The following is a 7,164-nucleotide window of genomic DNA, read 5'->3' on the forward strand; positions in this document are numbered from 1 at the left end:
TTGGTGAGGGTGTTGGTGAGGCTGTTGGTGTTGGTGAGGGTGTTGGTGAGGCTGTTGGTGTTGGTGTTGGTGAGGCTGTTGGTGTTGGTGTTGGAGGGTAGAAGAGTAGGGCGGTGCCAAAGGGCGGGAGGTATGGAAGGAGGAAGGGGCGTCAGGGCTTCCCGCTGGTAGATTTGACAACCGCAGAAGGCAAAGGATTGAAGGGCACTCCATCGAGCACCAGCTATTGACACGCCACTAATCTAATATTACCCCCTGGTGTGTGGGTCCAAGATGACTGACTGTGTATCTGACCTCCCCGCTTAAAGTAACCCCCAAAAAATGACAACTGATCTATAAGACTTCACCATTTGAACTCCCAGACTCAGTTATGGTGTTTAGCAGTGAAGGATAATGTTCTATGTGTACACCTTAGCTTCGATGGGGTGGTGAGGGAGAGGGGTAACATCTGTACATTAGGTCATGCTCACTTGTTTCATCTCTTTCCTCCTGCATCCCTGTGGCTCCTTCCAGTCTGATCGTCCCCCTCTCGCCTCCTCCACCCCTCGCCCCTCCCTCCACCCCCTCGCCCCTCCTCTAACCCCCTCAACCCCTTCATCGTCGCCCCCCCACGGAGAGGTTGATGAGTCAATCGTGGAAGGGGTTGATGGGCAGTACTTATCACTGTGTCATTTTCTGGTGGTGGCGACGCTTCCGACAGCTGGTTGAGGCTTCTTCTGTTGTTGAGGCTTCATGGTAAGGCTTCTTCTGTTGTTTAGGCTTTATGGTGAGGCTTCTTCTGTTGTTTAGGCTTCATGGTAAGGTTTCATAATGAGGCTTCTTCTGTTGAGGCTTCATGTGTTGAATGATGAAGCTTTTTGAAACACACACACACACACACACACACACACACACACACACACACACACACACACAGGAACAGGTGGTGTTGTTTCAGGCTGAGTGTCTGAACCCAAATGGCACTCGAGGGTAAGTCCTGGAGGCGAGGATACACTCACCTCCCACTTCCAGCTGCCCTCACCACACCCCATATGTTGCCTCCTGCTGTGTGTGTGTGTGTGTGTGTGTGTGTGTGTGTGTGTGTGTGTGTGTGTGTGTGTGTGTGTGTGTATGTGTTGAGAGTCAAAGCGTGTAAGTCAATGTGTCGAATAGAGTGCATTGGAATGAGTCTGTTGATGTGAGTGTGTAGAGATTAAGTATGTGGACATGAGTGTGTGGTGGTAAGTATGTGACGATAAGTATGTGTGGAGTTGAGTGTGTGTATGTGAGTGAGTGTGAAGACGACAGAACATATTAGACAAGACCTGTGATTTTAAGTGTGTCTCTTATGAAGTGTGTGGTGAATGTTGTTAAGTCTCTCTCTCTCTCTCTCTCTCGTAAGAATAATCTCACGCCATTAAAACATTCAAAATATTCTCACCTTGGAGGTCCAACTCGAAACACACACTCACAATACACCCTAGCTTTGATATTCACCTTAAAGGAGTAGATGGAGTTAATGGAGGATAAGTAAACGCCTTTAAACTCCATAAAAATGATAATAATGTAAAAGAAAACACTGCCTGACTCCATGAGGTAAGAGCTTCTGTTGCCTAAAAGACCACATCAAAGGCCGACCTGTCTGAGTAATTGTAGGTGTAATAATTATGTGTAACCTGAGGCCAGCAGATTAATCTCTCTCTCTCTCATGACTCTGCACCATCACCTCTTTATTGGTGCTTCACTATATATATATTTTTTGCCCATTTGGTATTGATGAGATGATGATGATGAGAGTTGTTGATGTCAGATGTTATAATTCCATAGTAGTGATAATTAATAATAATAATAATAATAATAATAATAATAATAATAATAATAATAATAACTACAGAACCAATTCTCTGTGAAATTTACATCCAAACATTTCATTCTCTCTCCTTCTCCCTCACCACCCTTCGACTTCCTCACCACCACCCTCCTCACCCCCATCGACCTCACTCCATTGACTTGATGTAAAATTTCTCAAAAGGATTATTTGTCGAGGTGTTTATAAGTCTTCAGTCATCCCTTGGCCAATCAAGATTAATTACTACACACAATGAGACTCGCGTGCGCTGCGTGTTTTAGAGAATGATTAGCTGATCGGCTAGCTGGAGCTAATCAGGAATGGGAGCGATTTTTCCTCTTGCTTACATGTGTTCAGTTTCCATTAGAGGATTTCTGCGATGCGTGTTTGTTTGTGTGGGTGTGTGGGAGGAATGACGAGGAAGAGGTGGGTAGGAAAGGGATTTAGTTATGAGGAGAATGATAGGGAGAGGAGATAGGTTAGGAGGAAGGGTACTGAGACTATAGTGAGGTGACAAAGGAATGCGGTGTCGGTGCAGATGAGGACGACCCGATGCTCTTTTGTTTGTTGTTTTGGTTATAGAAGGTGAAGGAGTCTGGCGTCTATAGTTTGTGACTGAACCTCGCAATTTTTGGGTGGTAGTTTGAAAGTAGATGTAAAGTAAGTAAATTCAAAAGTAGCATTGAGTAGATTTGAAGGTAAGATTAAGTAGATTCGAAAGTAGTTTTAAGTAGATTAATTTCAAATAGATTGATTAACGAGAATGAACGAAGTAAGAGACGAACTGTTAATGGAGTGAGTCACGAGTGTGTGGCAAATGTGTCCTTTGTGGGAAGAGAACAGGCGAGAAATCCACACTGCCGACTCCTATTCAGCGTTAGGTCAGGTTAGCTTAGGTTGGGTTAGGTTAAGTTAGGTTTTTCTCACTTTCATGAACGCAAATAATAAGCTAACCTAACCTAACCTATCCTAACCCAACCTATCCTAACCTAACCTAACCTAACCTAACCTAACTTATCGTTCGTAATAAAACAGTTGACAATTTTCTTCTGATTTCTTAACGGTTGTATACAAATCACCTTCACTCAAGAGCAAAGAGAAGAAAATGAATGTGTGTGGTGGTAGTAGTGATGTTGGTCGTATGGTGGTAGTGATGGTAGAGTAGTTGTGGTGATAGTGATGACATGGTAACAATAGTGATGATGGTAATAATAGTAATGGTAGTAGTAGTAGTAGTAGTAGTGATGGTGATAATGATGGTTGTTGGTAGCACGATGTCATCACCTCATATTCAGAGGGTCTCTTTACTCTTTCACCTTTGATCCCTCGAGTCACAATGGCCAGGGAGGGAGGGAAAGAGAGAGGTCGTTCTCAACACTTTAAATTGAAAACAGAACACCGTATTGTATCACCTGAGGGAGGAGGTCTTTCATAAACTCTCAAAATGGCGACTGGAACTGACGTGATGCTAAGCGGGGAGGAGGCGTCACATTAGACAGGTTTAATTAATAGTGGTCCTAGTTATAAAGGTAATGGAGCCGTTCGTGTGTGTTTGTTTACATTCTCTGGCCCTAAATTACCGCTTATTAGAAAATCAGGTGAGTTTAGTTGTTTGGTTGGTTGTGTGAAAATTGTTGTTTGGTGTAGAAACTGTTTTCTGTGATGATTAACCACTCTAGTTTATTTCACCTGAAGATTAGACACCCAAACCAAATCAAATCTCTCTCTTATTGCTTTCTCCCTTATTCCTACTAAGTATCTCCTCCATCTATGACTTTATTTCTCTCACTTCCTACATTTTATTTCATATCTACCTTCATTTCTTTTTTTTTCCATCCCTCTAAGTCCCTCCTATCCTTTCCTTCCCTCTTCCCTCTTTTATTACCCTCCCACGTACCTCCTATCCGCCTTTATTTCTGTTTTAGCTGACTTTTGCCCTCTCTCCTTCACTCTGCCTTCATTCCACTCTTTCGTTCCCCTCTTCTTCCCTCCTTCCTCCTCTCTCTCCTTTCTTCCTCTCTCTCCCTCCTAGCTCTGCCTCCCTCCCTCCTTCAATCCTCCCTCCTCCTCCCCCCCGTTCCCTCTTAACCTCCTTCTCCTTACCCTGACTCCCTCCCTCCTGCATTGTGAGCGGAGGGACCAACACCCCACCAGGTACAAAAATAACAGCTAAGAAGATTAGCCGTGAGGGGCGGACACCATTCTGTATGGCAGTGAGCAGCCCGTCCACCTCCCAGCCCCCTCCCCACCAGGACCACGATACAACCACCCTTGTGTCTACCTGGAGTAAGGGGGATTGTTGGAGGGGTTCTGGAGGAGCCTTAGGTCTTGTGGGGGAGGAGGATTGAGAACTGGAAGCCGAGGTGACAAAAGAAAGAGTGAAAATGATAGAGTGTGGACAATGGTACCCAAGAGAGGCTATGGTGGTGGTGTGTGGTAGTGTTTGGTGTGGTGTGTACTGGTGGTTGTTGTGTGTGTGTGGTAGCGTGGTAGTGTGTGGTGTTGTGTGGTGCTGGTGTGTGGTAGTGTTGGGTGTGGTGCTGGTGTGTGGTAGTGGTGTTGATTGAATTTGAATGATTTTTGCCGCAGATAGCAGCTAGTTTATTGCGCACCCCATACTCATCCTGTGAGCGGTAGCGGTAAAAGGATTACAGAGTAGAGGCCACAAAGGGCGTTTATCAGACCCCAGTGATTTTGATATTATGACAATGAATATTACAGAGTATTTCCAGTACATTGTTTAAGTCGGTATATAGAATTATGATTAGGTACTAGATGCCAAGTGTGGATACAGCCTTAGTATATCAGCTATCATGTCATCAGAGATAAAGTGCTGTGCCTTGTATACACAGTGTGCTTGGACTCCATCTAAGGTTATATTTCTCACAGTTTAAGATATAGTGTTGGAGTGTGATGGCCATGTCTGGCCACACACTTTATATTTAGGTCTGTTCACATCTGCCTGAGGGACATACTGCCAGAGGTACTTATATCCTAACCTTAGTCTAGCGGCACAAACATCTTGTAATCTAGTGATCGTTATGTGTGTTCAGGGCCCTCATCTGTTGTGTGGTGGTGTTATCACCAACACTACCACTGCTGTCATCACCAACACTAGCACGCTGTCATCACCAACACTTACCACTGCTGTCATCACCAACACCACCACCGCTGTCATCACCAGCACTACCACTGCTGTCATCACCAACACTTCACCACTGCTGTCATCAACAACACTACCACTGCTGTCATCACCAACACTACCACTGCTGCCACCACCAACACCACCACCTGTCATCACCAACACTTATCACTGCTGTCATCACCAACACTTATCACTGCTGTCATCACCAACACTACCACTGCTGTCATCACCAACACTACTACTACCGACAATATCATCATCACTACTCCTGCTACCACCATCCTTCGCCTCTCACCATCACTATCACCAACAATACCATCGCCGCTACTTCCAAATGCAAGAGTATCACCATCACCACCATCACCACCACCCAAAAGACAACACCCTCACCAGACCTGCAGGGGAGGGGGGGGGGGAGGGTGTTTATTTCTGCGCCTCGTAATGACTGTGATTCCTCGTGAGAAATGGCGGGCAGAGGCGGGGTGAGGGTGACCAATGCCCTCCCAGATTACAATGTGGAGACGTTTAACACCACACCTTCAGGGACATGCTGGTCCTCCTCCCATCCTTCCCTCCTTCTGTCTCTTATTCCTTTCGTCCCCGCCCCTCCCTCCTCGCCCTCCTTCAGACAGCTCTCCTCACCCCCATAATTCAAACCTTCGTCGGAAACCCACCAAAATGTTTTCCGTGTCAAAAGTGCAGAGGCAGGAAAGTTGTGAAACCCGCCATTTCCTGCAGTCTTACTCGTTCCTAAACACACCGAAAAATCCGCTGTGATTTTATGCTTTGTTACCAGTCAGTAGAGAGATAATACGCGGAATAATCACTTAAACGTTTGTCTGTCGAAGATTTAGCGTGTAATATATTTGGGAGGTGTTGGTGTGTGTTTACCGTCACTGTCTGTATGATATAATGCGTGTTGTGTATGTAACTAACGTCCAACGCGCAGTCATTCTATTTCACGGACATAAAATACCTTCTTTTTATATTTTCAAATAATTCTCTCTGTTATTTTACCTTAAGATATTATTATCGTTTCAAAAAATATTTGGATTTCAATGTTTAATTTCACTTCTGTTTACCTGGATCATATAAGTCAGAGAAGTCACCCACAAAAGTCCCTGTCGTTTCATCATGACCTCGATGAGACTCGTGAACCCGAAGCACTAGACACTGATACATTATACTACCTATAAATACTTCTGTCTACGAATCTGAATCTCGAGGTCTCATAGTTCAGGAGCAGAGACGACAAGGACTTTTGTGGGTGACTTTACAATAGTTTCATCCCATCAATAACGAAAGTCTTAAGGTGCTTAGACGTTGCCGCCCTCTCATAGACTGTTTCTCTTGCAGCCATTTCGCAGTCGCCACTCGCTGATAAACCTCCCAGCGTTAATCATGATCCAGAGTGAACAGTTCCCTCATTTTTCCCCCCACCGTCCACTCGACGTGTCCGTTCCATCAGCTGTCACGGCCCCCTGGAAAAATGTGCTTTGACATGGTGTTGTTTTTAACCTTCACGCACCTGGATGACTCGCTAATACGTCGGCAGGTACAGGTATTGGATATAGTTAGCTAGAATAGTTGGAGAGGAATAACCTAACCTAACCTAACCTAACCTAACCTAGCCTAGCTCAACCAAAACCGAGTGGCAGAGTGGATACAGTACTCACTTCTTGTCCTAAGTAAAGTTCATTGGTTCTACCTCATGAAACCTTTCGCCATTCAGGACTACTGGCTGAAATACAGACACTTGGAACTCAGTCTTCAGGAACTCTGCCACATAGAACGCCACATCTTGGTAACGGTGCCACATAGAACGCCACATCTTGGTAACAGTGCCACATAGAACGCCACATCGTGGGTAACAGCACATAGAACGCCACATCTTGGTAACAGTGCCACATAGAACGCCACATCTTGGTAATAAGCACATAGAACGCCACATCTTTGAGTAACATAACCACATAGAACGCCACATCTTGGTAACGGTGCCAGAACGCCACATCTTGGTAACAGTGCACAAAGAACGCCACATCTTGCACAAGTGCCACACAGAACGCCACATCTTGGGAACAGTGCCACATAGAACGCCACATCTTTGCAAAGTGGCCAAAGAAACCACTAGGTCCCCTAAACAGTATTATAAGCACCACTAATTGGAATCCTGTCAACTGGAAGGCAACTG

The sequence above is a fragment of the Homarus americanus genome, unplaced genomic scaffold, assembly GCF_018991925.1.
Source record: "Homarus americanus isolate GMGI-L3 unplaced genomic scaffold, GMGI_Hamer_2.0 scaffold11142, whole genome shotgun sequence".
NCBI classification, from domain to species: Eukaryota; Metazoa; Arthropoda; class Malacostraca; order Decapoda; family Nephropidae; genus Homarus; species Homarus americanus.